Raw genomic sequence first — 14,146 nt, 5'->3', positions numbered from 1 at the left:
CAAAAATTGAATACAAAATTGAAAATCACATAACCAGGTAGAGGGTAGTAAGCCCAACTACCTGTCCCAAGGACTCAAGGGCTTTGGAAAGAAGATAGGTTACTGTAGGTGTCCAGCTACATTTCCCTCTTAGCCTGCTTCTGTAGAAAGTACCTGGTCTAAAGCAGAAATAACTGGCTCTACCCACACGGCTAGGGATGGCAGCTGCACCACAATCCCCATCTGCTGTAAATACATTCCCCAGTTAACCTTTTCTTTTTAGTTATCAGTAAACCAATATAAACCTCTAGGCAAAAAAAAGGTAACCCAGTAGATACACTGGAACTGCCCACTTGTAAAATAGAGGCATAAAGCTACTTAAACTGCCACTTTTTTCTCAGCTTCAAATTAAGTACCTACCCAGAAAGGACACAGCTGAAATTAGGTCTATAGTTTGCTTTTCCCTACTAGATTCTAATAACTCCTAACAATTTGGCTATTTAGACACGTATCCTGCAGTCTTTAGCCTTGGGGGTTCTATGAACTCAGGTATATAGATTTTTGTTTGCAGCATTTGCTACTCAATTTCTCCTGAGTGTGATTTTCTACAAGAACTAACTACTTCACATTACATGTAACCACGCCCACCTCCCTCATCCAATAGTGTCTCAGCAAAGTTTTTTTAAACCCCTGGAGCCATCTTGGCTTACTCACAGCAACTGCCAATTCCCTTCGGCTCGTGGTGTATCTCATTGTAAGTGTTTGAGCTTTATTTTTTACATTGCAGCTAAGGTCTCTACAAACTCAATTGTTCTATTGCTTTGTTGCTCTCAGCATGACTACTGTTGCAGAACTGGTTTTCTATTTATAAAAGTTGTAGACAAAGTGTTACAATGTATCATTTTTCCAGTCTAACTTGGTGCTTAGTGCTGCAAGCACTTGCAGATGCTATAGTATCAAACTAGGTTACTATTCATCATCACTTTTGTTTAGTAAATACGTTTTAGTTAAAATAGATGCTAAGCAGTGTGACTGCGTGTTCTGTGATTCAGTTTGAAGGAAAGCAATAAGTTAAATACAAAACACCATATTACAGCTAAAGTCATGTTTTGCTGCTCAGAGCGATCCTTAGTTGTTTTAACTGCTGTACCATGAGAAATATTTTAGCAATGTAGATATGTAAATGTCTGTGTTGCAATATTTAAGTACTGTTGTACACAATTGTTAGTTTACTACTGCTATATCTGTGATAGAACTGTCTCTTTAAATTCATGGGCTACCTAAATTATCTCATGTATATCACTAAGTAAGGTGTCTTTTTTATGTCAAGGGCTTCAAATGCGAATGCAGAACAGTTGCCTGAGTCTTTTTTTTTACTAAACACTTTGTACCTGTGTAAATAGTGTAACGTGCTGCTACTCTTAAACCCAATACCCTTCCTGCCTGGGTGATAATTTATCATTACAGTTACTTTTTACAGCACTTCTCTCTCATTCCCCTTTCAGAGACCTTAACGTAATAATTGTTTTTGTCTCCATCTTTTCATTTAGTGACCACTGTCCCTGCGAACAGGTTCTCTCTCAGTCCCCCACTTGCTGAATCCTTGGCCATTGGCTGCATCTGCTGTGGAGAAACCAGCCACAAGGACTTTGGAAAGAAGATAGGTTACTGTAGGTGTCTAACTATGTTTCCCTCTTAGCCTGCTACTGTAGAAAGTACCTGGTCTAAAGCAGAAATAACTGGCTCTACTCACATGGCTAGGGACGGCAGTGCACCCCCACCTGCCGTAAACACATTCCCCAGTTAACTTTTTTTTTTTAGTTATCAGTAAACCAAGATAAAGTTTTAGGTGAACAAAGGTAACCCAGTAAATACACTGGAATTGCCCACTTGTAAACTAGAGGCAAAAAGTTACTTAAACTGCCACTTTTTGTCTGCTTCAAACTAGGTACCTACCCAGAAAGGACACAGCTGAAATCAGGTCTATAGATTGTTTTTCCCTACTAGAGTCTAATAACTCCTAACAATTTTGGCTGTTTAGACACTTATCCTGCAGTCTTTAGCCTGGGGGGTTCTATGAACTCAGGTTTATAGATTGTTGTTTGCAGCATTTGCTACTCAATTTCTCCTGAGTGTTATTTTCTACAAGAACTAACTACTTCACATTACCTGTAACCACTCCCACCCCCCTCCTCCAATATTGTCTCAGCAAAGTTTTTTTAAAGCCCTGGAGCCATCTTGGCTTACTCTCAGCAGCTGCCAATTCCCTTCAGCTCGTGGTGTATCTCATTGTAAGTGTTTGAGCTTTATTTTTTACATTGCAGCTAAGGTCTCTACAAACTCAATTGTTCTATTGCTTTGTTGCTCTCATCATGGCTACTGTTGCAGAACTGGTTTCCTATTTTTAAAAGTTGTAGACAAAGTGTTACAATGTATCATTTTCCAGTCTGACTTTGTGCTTAGTGTGCACAGTGCTGCTAGCACCAACAGATGCTATGGTATCAAACTGGGTTGCTATTCCTCATCACTTTTTTTTAGTAAATACATTTTAGTTAAAATAGATGCTAAGCAGTGTGACTGTGATTCAGTTTGAAGGAAAGCAATAAGTTAAATACAAAACACCATATTATGGCTGAAGTCCTGTTTTGCTGCCAAGTCAGAGCGATCCTTAGTTGTTTTAACTGCTGTACCATGAAAAATATTATAGCAATGTAGATATGTAAATGTCTGTGTTGCGATATTTAAGTACTGTTGTATACAATTGTTTACTACTGCTACATCTGTGATAGAACTGTCTCTTTAAATTCATGGGCTACCTAAATTATCTCGTATATATCACTAAGTAAGGTGTTTTTTTATGTCAAGGGCTTCATATGCGAATGCATAACAGTTGCCTGAGCCTTTTTTACTAAACACTTTGTACCTGTGTAAATAGTATAATGTGCTGCTACTCTTAAACCCAATACCCTTCCTGCCTGGGTGATAATTTATCATTATAGTTACTTTTTACAGCACTTCTCTCTCATTCCCCTTTCAGAGACCTTAACATAATAATTGTTTTTGTCTCCATCTTTTCATTTAGTGACCACTGTCCCTGCGAACAGGTTCTCTCTCAGTCCCCCACTTGCTGAATCCTTGGCCATTGGCTGCATCTGCTGTGGAGAAACCAGCCACAAGGACTCAAGGGCTTTGGAAAGAAGATAGGTTACTGTAGGTGTCTAGCTATGTTTCCCTCTTAGCCTGCTACTGTAGAAAGTACCTGGTCTAAAGCAGAAATAACTGGCTCTACCCACATGGCTAGGGACGGCAGCTGCACCCCCACCTGCTGTAAATACATTCACCAGTTAACTTTTAGTTTTTAGTTATCAGTAAACCAAGATAAAGCTCTAGGCAAAAAAGGTAACCCAGTAGATACACTGGAATTGCCCACTTGTAAAATAGAGGCAAAAAGCTACTTAAACTACCACTTTTTGTATGCTTCAAACTAGGTACCTACCCAGAAAGGACACAACTGAAATCAGGTCTGTAGCGTGTTTGTTTTTCCCTACTATATTCCAATACCTCCTAACAATTTGGCTATTTAGACATTTATCCTGCAATCTTTAGCCTGGGAGGGTTCTAGCCCCCTCCATTCGCTGCACTCACTTTGCACTCCCTCCCCGCCCCCGTTTCCCTCCCCTCCATGCCCCCTTTTCCCACCCACCTCCCGGTACCTCTACATTTATTCTTATCCTTTACCCCACCCTTAATTGCCAGCAATTAGGCTACACCACTACTCACCCCCTCCATTCAACACAATCATGCTACTACCTAATATAATAACAATCCTAACCTGCGTAGTTCTAGCTCACATTACATCCTACCAAGGCTCCACAGTCACATGCCCCAACAACTTCCACTGTACTCTCTCATCACCTTCCCTCAAGCATTTATATTATAACTACACAACCCCTGCCACCAAAACCATCCTCCCAATACACACACTCCATTACCAAACACCTAACACACTCAAAAATAAAATATCCCTAAGATGCCATAAGCAATTTACTATGTATATAAAACATATCCTAAACACCCTCTATAAACGAGCTCTTGCTGGAGACATCCATCCAAACCCTGGTCCGCCCAAATCCAACCCAGCCACAAACCCTAGTCCAAGCAACCCCCCCCCCCCCCCACAACTCAACTCCTAGCCAATAAGAAAACAACAGGCCTACTTATAATGTCCCTAAACATCAGAAGTATATGCAATAAAATCCAAGAACTACACACCAGCATAAGCATATATTCCCCAGATATGCTCTTTCTAACTGAAACCTGGCTCAAACCTCACATCAAAAGTGAGGAAATACTTCCACCTGAATACAGCATCCTTCGCATAGACAGATTGTCCAAAAAAGGAGGTGATGTAGCATTGATATTTAAACACCACCTCAATATTCAACTCCTAAACTCATCTGCACCTCACCACAACAATGAAGAAATCCTTTATGCCAATCTCAAACTAAACCCAAACAAAACAATCAATATCATAGGATGCTATTTCCCACCAGGGCAAAATATCACACCCCTAGAAAATCTCTTGAGCTGAGCTACTCTATCTCGACCACAGGAAACCATCATTCTCAGTGACTTTAACATCAACTGGCTATCCTGTAATAACAGTCTTCCAACCATTCACCTTAATCTCCATGGGTTCACTCAACTCATTCAATCCCCTACCCGGATCAACAAAAACCCTAACAATCATACCTTACTTGACTGGATCCTAGTCAACAAAGCCCCTCACTCTTACCTAGCAGGCTGCTTACCTGACAGTCTTAGTGACCACTCCCCCATTTTCCTAATTCGGCACCACACAGTCTGAAGCCCATTATCAACAGGCAAATACAGAACAAGTCCAACTTCAACCCCAACTCCTTCATCTCCTCCCTGCAAAAAATTAACTGGTCACCACTAAAATACCTCATCCTAGATGAGGCTGTCCACTTCTTCAACAGTACCTTCCTCTCCATCCTAAACACCCATGCTCCAGTAAAAAATGCCAAAGTCAGATCCAGGTGTGCCACATGGTTACAAAAGACCACCAGAACTCTAATGAAATCCAGAGATAAGGCCTAGCAGCACTGGCGACTAACAAAACATAACTCAGGCAATCATTCCTTGAATTGCGCAATAAAGCCAAAAATCATATAAACGTAGACAAATCCCTCTAATATAAATCCACCCTAAACTCTATCAACCACAACCCTAAGCAATTCTGGTCCACTATTAACAATATCCTCCAGCCAGAGAAGTTTGATACCCCCCAGCCGGCCATCCCCCCTCCTGCAGTATTGCTGAATCCTTCAACAAACACTTCACTGAAATTATAACATCTCTAAACAAACAACACTTCCGTACAACAGCCCCCCCAACTCCTAACCCTAAACTCCCCACTCCTCTCTTCTTCTTCATCTCAGTACCTACCTCCAACATAAAGAGACTATTATCAAAACTTAAACCCACCAAACTCACAGCTGACAACCACCCCTCTGAATACTTGAAAATTGCATCTGATACACTAGCCTACCCAATTCTAATTCTAATCAACCATTCCATAACAGACGGCTATGTTCCCTCAATATGGAAAATATCCCACATCATTCCCTTCCACAAAGGCACCCCCTCCACTGACCTCTCCAATTACCACCCCATTGCTATCCTCTCCCCTCTCTCCAAGATACCTGAAAAATGTATCAACACCCAGGTCTCCACCTATGTTCTAGCTAATAATCTCCTCTCCAAAACACAACATGGTTTCAGGCCATATCACAGCACTACCTCTGTTCTGTTCTCCTTCACCAACACTATACTTCATCACAAAAAAAATAGTATCTTCTCTCCTGCCATATTTCTAGATCTCTCAAAGGCCTTTGGCATGGTATCTCATGAGCTACTACTCTCTACTCTCACCAACCTCTCCTCACAACCAGCCTGCAAATGGTTCCACAGCTATCGACACGGATGCCAGCAATCAGTAATCTGGGATGATAACACATCACCTTACCACACAGTTACTCTGAGTTCCCCAAGGGTCTATCCTTGGCCCTCTGCTATTCTCACTTTTCACTAACAACCTACATACTGCCACCACACAAGCAGCTCTTATACAGTACATAGATGACTCTACTCTCATCTGCTCTTCCCCCACTCTACCAGAACTACAACAAATCACACAGGAATCATTTTCTTCTGTAGAAAGCTGGCTATCCAATGCTCAGCTCCTACTCAACCCAAGTAAGACAAAACTTCTCCTGTTCCAACCTTTCAAAGCCATCCAAAACACCCCCCACTTCAACATTCTTGCCAAAGACAATACCATCATCTCTCCATCAGAACACACAAAATTACTTGGTGTGGAAATAGACAACAAACTTAGGTTTGACACCCACATATATCTCTCAATAAAAAAAGTTCACAAGAAACTTGGTGCATTATATCGAAGCCACCAATTCCTAACCAAGGCAGCTAGAATCTCCATAGCCAATTCCCAGCTAATCTCCACCCTACTCTATGCATCCCCGATACTTACCAACCTTAGACAGACAGACCTACACAAGCTAGATGCTTGTTACAACAAAAGTGCTAAATTTACCACTGGAACCTCCTACCGCAGCCATCATTGTATCTCCCTTAAAGAACTAAACTGGCTAGAACTCCCACAACTCCTTCACTTTAATCAACTCACCCTCGCTCATAAACTTATTAACCACCCCTTAACAAACCTTCAAACCCTTCTCCAACCCTATCACCCCACTAGGCCCCTAAGATCAAGCAACAAAAATCAACTCACTGTTATGAAACCCAAAAACTCAGCAGGAGAAGCCATAGTTTCATGTACCATATCTAAACTTTGGAACAATCTTTCACCCTCTATAACTACTCTACCTTCCAGCAGCCTTTTCAAGGCTGCACTCAGATTCCACTTAAATTTGCACTGGCTTTGTCCTTGTTCTAATCCAGACTAACACTCCCACTCTTAACCCCCCACCTACACACTTAACCCAACTATACTACCACCACTACTAACCACAGTCAGAAATAGCTAGTTGTCTTTGCATACTTTAATATCTTGTCTGACAACTTTGTTACTAATATTATAAATGACAAGAAACTATCTTAACTTGCAACATTTTCTGTATATACTGTTGATAATCAATATCTTGTTATTGTATTAAAGCCAACAACCTGTAATGATTACTATTACTTCAACTTTGTATCTCTATCATGTACATGATGTGGAGCTTTGCTCACCAGGCATCTGCTGAAAAAGGACCTGCATCCAGTCAGAATTTCCCGGTAAACAAATGTAAATAATAAATAAATTAAATAAATACAGAGGGTGGGTGGGAATAGGGGTAGGGTATGGGGAGTGGAGTGAGTGCAGCAAATGGAGCAGGGTAGCACTGTCCTGTAGTAGCAGGAGTTGTTGAGGTAAACCAGTCAGTGAGAATTGTAGGTAATGCAATAAAAGAGATGTATGCTTTTGGGTTTAGTGCTTAACTATTGTATTTTTGTCTACGTTGTTACCTTTGTACAAATTTATGGGGAGGGATTGAGCAGTCACTAGGCTGGGAGGTGAGTAGGGAGAATCTGGGTGGGAAAGGGCAGCTTAAGCTGGAATCTAGGCTAAGGAGGTGAGTAGGGAGACTCTGGTAGGGAAAGGTGAAGCATTGGGTCTGGGGTTGTAAGTTGAGAAACTGTGTGGGTGAAAGAAATCAGCGGCCCTAAATATGATTAAAACATTTTCAAATAGATGTTCTCAAAGATCTCACAGTTCAGAATATGTATCTAGACATAAGTTTGCAACTGTAGCTTAGCTCCCCCTAGCCCCCAAACCCCTTTGAATAGTTCTTTTTCATGTTCTGTGAAGGTATGAGCTAATCACAGGACTGTATTGTTTCAAAGCTCATTATATATTTACTACTTTGATGTTTAATCTGCAGCCTGCACTGATGCCTTTGGTGAAATAGTAATGGTTATTAAAAAGCTAGCCATATTTTAACTAAAACATACTACAGTGCAACGTGTCATTATAGCAATAACTGACAACGTTGGTGTGGTATATTGAAGATTTACCCACTGTTGGTGTGGTTAATCACGAGGGCGAAGACCGAGTGATTAAAGCCAATCGTGGGTACGTTTTCAATACACCATACCACAGATTTGGTTAGTGCTATTATACAATGACATTATTTAAGAAAAAAAATACTTACTGTTCTTAAATAATGTCTTTGTATGATGCCTCTGTGGTGCCCTTCCGCGTTTTCTTCGGTATCCTAGGGCTTTCCTGATGTACTGCACATGCATATGGGACTTGCGCTCCCACACTTATGCAGTACATCAGTGCCATGTAAAGGAAGCAATGGGGAAAGTAATATCTCCCTTGCTTTTTTTATTTATTTATTAAGAAAAAAGAAATTGGAAGACTTTTAATGTTTGGGAGAGATGGAACAGAGAAAATAAAAGGATAATCGGGTACCTTTCTTTAGTTTTGCAGAACGTACCTGATTATCCTCTTATTTTTGTCTGTGCCATCTCCCTCTTTTGTTTGTTGTCTTTGGTTTTGTAAATTTATTTAAAAAAAGCAAGAAAAGTAAAGATTTTATGGGATATCCTAATGAAAAAAAGTCTAGGTGACCGGACCTTTTTCCATTGGTATATTCTCAGATTTACAACAGGCACGCTGGTTGGGCTAACCAATCAGCGTACTCCTTTTTGACTATTACTGGCCAGTCATTGTGTAATATTGCTTCTTTGTCACCTGGAGACTTGGGGAAGACACCTGACAGTAATTAAGGCTGTTCCTTACCTGATTAATGTAGCAGGATGCATATTGGCTGGGAAGCCTGCAGGAATTTGTTATATTAAGGACCATCTGCTAAAGATGTAAGTAGTGGTGGGTATTTTGGGATTTTCTGTCTTGTTATGGCTAGTTAAATAGCGTATGTTTTATTTTATTATTTTTTTCTGTTTGTGGACAGTTAAGTAACTTATGTGATGTTTTACTAGTGTAAGGGTTTAAAATGTATTTATTGTTTTAATTATTTTCAGAGCTTTGAGCGAAGAAAGACTTATGCATGTATGAGGTCACTACAGGTAGGGGTGGTGTTTCAGTTCTTTTGCCACTTTCCTTTCCTTTGTGTTTTGTTTCACTAATCTCTTTTATTTTATTTCACTGTCCTTATCGTTTAGTATTGCTATTGAGATGACTTCTGAAAGAGGCTTCAGTTGAACACGTTGTTTAATTCTGAACTGTTTGTTTTTTCCTTGTGTAAACATGCATTTGGCTTCCTGAAAGGCCTAGGCCTAAGGATGTGCTAATGACAACCATGTCATTACTACAAACACTCTAGTTGTAGCTCAGGGTTTCCAAAAATTAAGTGTGGTGGTATGAAAAGCAACTGCATCTGTTGTATTGGTAATTTTGCAACTTAAGTTTCATTTTTATGTAGTCATTGTGAGATGAGCAGACTAAGTAACTGGAAGTAAAGACTAGAAATGATTTCTTGTGTGTATAGATGTGCCTGAGCATTGTACCACAATTGTTCTATAAAATTATTTTACCCAACAAAATGATAGACAATAGTAATCTTCCCCAACTGCATTGTCTTGGCCTTTTTTATTAGTTCTTTTTTCTTAGTCTGGGCACAAATGATTGCTGCATCACCCCTTCTTTGGCTCTCCCCTTAAGGAGGGTGGTAAGTTTTATTGATGCTATTCTCCTGCAAGGACACTGCAGCTGAATGAAAGTGACCCCTGTGGAATGTTGGGGGGGGGGGTTGCACCAATTGTTTGGCACCCTGTGCTAGGTGGGTATTTAATATTTTCCTTTGGCACATTATTTTCCCTCTCCCCTTATGCAAAAGCAGGGGGGTATGGCATACTCTTCCTGGAGTCTGTTAATCTTTACACTAGTAGTCTTGAAATATAGGCACTAGTACAGGAGCTATTTCTGTGTATACAAATACTATGTCATCACAGCTTTGTGTTTAACACCCTTTGATAAGAGGTGTGGGTTTTAAACCTTTTACCTTTTTAATGGTGCTTTTGTTTTCATTTTACTCATGTATACCCATTATACATATCACTGCAGTCAATAGCCTATCCTTTCTACTGTAATACCTACATCTCATATGAGGAGTTGGTGGTGAATTGACTGTTAAGTAAAGCAGTGAGTAACCTGAAGTGCTCCAATTTTTTGCTGGTCTCATAGGCATTATGAGGGGATACTTAACTTGTCCTGTCTAGCTGTGTGTGTCAGTGGGCCATGGCTTGTCCAGAAATCATTTCAATGCTTTGTTTCTACCTTGGTTGCTTTCCAAGAGCTTATAAGGGTTAAAAGGGGGTTATGAATTGGTAACTTGTTTTCAATACCACTGGAAAAGTCTCTTTAAGCAAATAAACATTGAGTAGGGGTGTGTTTAAAGTCTGTTTGAGGACAGAATTGGGATTGAGGATTTTGTGGCATTTTGAGCTCAGTTGAATTACTATATTTTCAGAGAAATTATCAAATGCAGAAGATCAAATGGTAAATCATTAGTTCTAGTACATTCTGGGTTGGGGTGGGGGGCAACAACCCTTGTTCCATGTGGTGTAAAGTTGTGATTTGTTGAATTGTACCAGCATTATTCCTTTGATAAGTTTATCCAGGAATGTTTTTATATGCTAAATTTTCAAATGTAATGCTGATGCAGTACTGTAACAATACTTTCTACAAATGTAAGCCTGTGGACCTTATTCAACCAATGTGTTGCTTAAATTTCAAGTTACTTGTACCAGAGGAACTAATCTGCAAATGAGACTCGGAGGAAGTTAACATTTATCAGTCTCTGAAGTCTTCAGGAATACAAAATGGCTGACAAACTGCTTCACGTTTGGCAAGGGCAGAGTAAGCCTTTAAGTTAAGCTTGTGGATAGTATGGCTAAACTTCAAGTGGAAGGAGCAGTGCTTCACTGTAAATGCATTTCAACAAGATACTCAAAAAGTAAGTGATTAAAACTGACATATTTAAACTGGCTCTTTCATTGTGTTTTATAGAAACCGCTGGGGTGTTTAGTAAATTGTGGCTCCTGGTTTGGGGGATGGGGGAGCTTCCTCATTCCTTTAGGTCAGCAAAAGAATCTCTGTTCAAAAACCACACCAGGTTGGTATATATAATCCAGTTTTCTAGGAAATGTGCTAACACAATAATGTGCATGTCAGTAGTGATTCATTAATTCATTAGCCTAAGCAAGCAAATAAGAGCACTAGTGAAATCCTCCAAAGCAAACTTCAAGTCCAAACTGGCCACATCTACTAAATTCAGTCATACGGCTTTCTTCACATATGTCCTCAATCTCAAGGGAAGTACCTAGATCTACTCAGAACTGGTGGTCAAGGACACCAAATACACAAACCCTGTAGATATAGCCAACCTGCTGGCAGACAGGTTCAGTAAAAACTTCACTCCTCTACCCCCCCCATCAGTAAAACAGGACATCCCCAGTACCTGCCCCCCTCCCCTTATCTCTAGGGAACAAGTCATCACTGCCCTCTCAAAGGCAAAAAACACAGCCTCCATGGGACCCGATAACAACCCAGACTGCATCCTACATGAACTCAGGCAGGAATTTACAGCACCATTAGGCACCCTATTCAACTAAAGCCTGAGTACCAGCTTCATCCCAGCCAAATCAATGCTAGAAGTCTAAACCTCAAAATGCACTCACTCGAGGCACTCCTTAAAATGGAGAACATCGACATCTGTGCAGTGACAGAGACCTGGTTCAAGGCTCCAGAGAGTACACCTGCATTACCAGGCTATAATTCATACCACACCTTTTGGCCACCTAACCTGGACCGAAACACTAAAGGCAGAGACATGTCCATATTCATTAAGGCTAGCCACACCTCCAGGCTAGTTGCTCAGCATAATGCATCCGAGATTATCCAAGTGCAACTAACTCTGGGTAAGACCGCAATCCAAATTGTAGCTTGCTACAGATACCCCACCATGCTCCAGGATTCCCACTCCCCATTTCTTGATACACTGGAAAATATTAGGGTACAACCTAACACCCTAATAATGGGTGATTTCAACTACCCCACCATTAACTGGGAAAACTACTCGTGTACCAACTCTTGTGCTCAATGCTTTCTGGAATTCATAAATTCCAATGTCTTGGATCAACTTATTCACACCCCCACCAGGGGCAGCAATATCCTAGACCTGGTTATTACCAACATGGGCAACTGGTGCTCCACACCAGAGGTCAATTCCTCGTTGGTCAGATCCGACCACAAGCTAATCACCCTAGACATCCACATCCCTACCCCACCCCCCATTAGGGAAACCACCGTAAAAAATTTCTCCAAAGCCAACTTCACACTTCTTAAGACAGAAGTGGCAAACTTCACAACACCCATGCTGATGGAAAATAGAGGTATGACTGCTGAATCCAGCACAAATGCACTTTATAAGCACTTACACGAGTGCATGGATCGTGCAATCCCTAACAGAACCAAGATGCTATCCTCCAAAAAAAGGAAGCCAATCTGGTGGTCCCCTACCATAAACAAACTCTACAACAGAAGAAATTAACTGTTGCAAAAAAGAGTAAAATCCCTTGATTGGAGAAACTCCCAGGTCAGCCTCAGTAAGAAGCTGAGATCCCTCATAAAATCCTCCAAAGCTAGTTACGAAAACAAAATCGCCACTGACTCTAAAGACAACCACAAAGCATTCTATAGCTATGTCAAGAATCTCAATGGCAACACTCAGATCTGCTCTGAGTTACAGCACAATGGAACTAAATATACAGAACCAACTGATATTGCCAACATCCTGGCAGATAGGTTCAGTGCTAACTTTACTCCCCTCTCATCCCTTAAAGGGCCCATCTCTATACCGGAAGAATGCAAAGTTCCTGTAATCACGGCTGCACGGGTAAAAAACATACTCTCCAAAGCCAATAACACAGCATGCATGGGACCTGATAACATCCCAGGCTGTGTTCTACATGAACTACAGAACAAACTGGCACCCCACCTAAGTACCATGTTCAATCATAGCCTCACCTCAGGCTATGTGCCCACTGAATGTCGCACAGCGATGGTTATCCCACTCCACAAAGGGGGAGCCACCACAGACCCCGGAAACTACTGCCCCATTAGCCTGACGAGCCTGGTCTGCAAGGCTATTGAACATATCATCATGGAACTTATAAACAATGACATTGGTAATCTCCAAACTCAAGACCCCACCCAGTTCGGGTTTGTAAAAGGCAGATCATGTATCCTAAACCTGATAGACATCTTTGAAGCAGTCACCAAAGCTGTAGATGAGGGTAAGGTGGTTCACACAGCCTATCTAGATCTCACCAAGGCTTTCAACACCATCATCCACTCTGGAATTATAGATAAACTCACTAAACTAGGTATAAATCCCTATGTCACAAGATGGGTTGCCAACTGGCTCACTGACAGAACCCACACTGTGAAAGTAGCAGACTCCAAATCCAGCTTCAAACCAGTGACAAGTGAAGTACCACAGGGTTCAGTCCTGGGTCCTCTCCTGTTTGGTATCTACTTCTCTAAAGTACAGGCTAACACAGAAGGTCTTTGGCTAATGAAGTTCACAGATGACCACAAACTAGGAGCCATAATCAAAACTCCAAAAGATGTGGACATCCTACAAAAGGGCCTTGCTGAGACAGATGCCTGGTGTCAAAGCCATGGCCTCAAGCTCAATGTCAAAAAAGTGCATTGTCATCCCTTTTGGTAAAAACTCTGTACCCATGAACTACCACATAGGCTGTAGTCTACTTAGCACAGAAAGTGTGATAAGAGACCTTGGGACACAGGTGGACAGTAGTCTCTTTCCTTTGATAATCACATCACCACAGTAGTCAGGAAATCCTTCTATGTGGCACACCTTATCACAAAAGGTTTCTCATCCAGAAAAAAAAGGTCATTGTTCCCCTCTACTCGTCACTCATTAGACCCATTATAGAGTACAGCGCCCCTTTTGGTATGTACCTCACAAGACATCTACAACAACTGGAAAGGCCGCAGAAATACCTCACAAAGAGGATTACTGGCCTAACAGATGCCCTGCGCAGACCATCTCAAAAAACTGCAGCC

At 41.1% G+C, this 14,146-nt stretch overlaps 1 long non-coding RNA gene across 1 annotated transcript in view; it reads left to right on the top strand.

The window, feature by feature from the left end:
* The first annotated feature begins 692 nt into the window (after positions 1–692).
* Positions 693–14,146, top strand: part of LOC122788819 — a 77,818-nt gene continuing 64,364 nt past the window's right edge. The window contains exons 1-2 of the long non-coding RNA XR_006362743.1: positions 693–733; positions 9,076–9,120. This is a non-coding gene — a long non-coding RNA (uncharacterized LOC122788819). The remainder of the gene's footprint in view (positions 734–9,075; positions 9,121–14,146) is intronic.

The sequence above is a fragment of the Protopterus annectens genome, chromosome 14.part0, assembly GCF_019279795.1.
Source record: "Protopterus annectens isolate FY-2018-M chromosome 14.part0, PAN1.0, whole genome shotgun sequence".
Classification (NCBI taxonomy): Eukaryota; Metazoa; Chordata; order Ceratodontiformes; family Protopteridae; genus Protopterus; species Protopterus annectens.
Note: the sequence above shows the minus strand (reverse complement) of the source record. Positions and strands in the feature narration are given on the sequence as shown.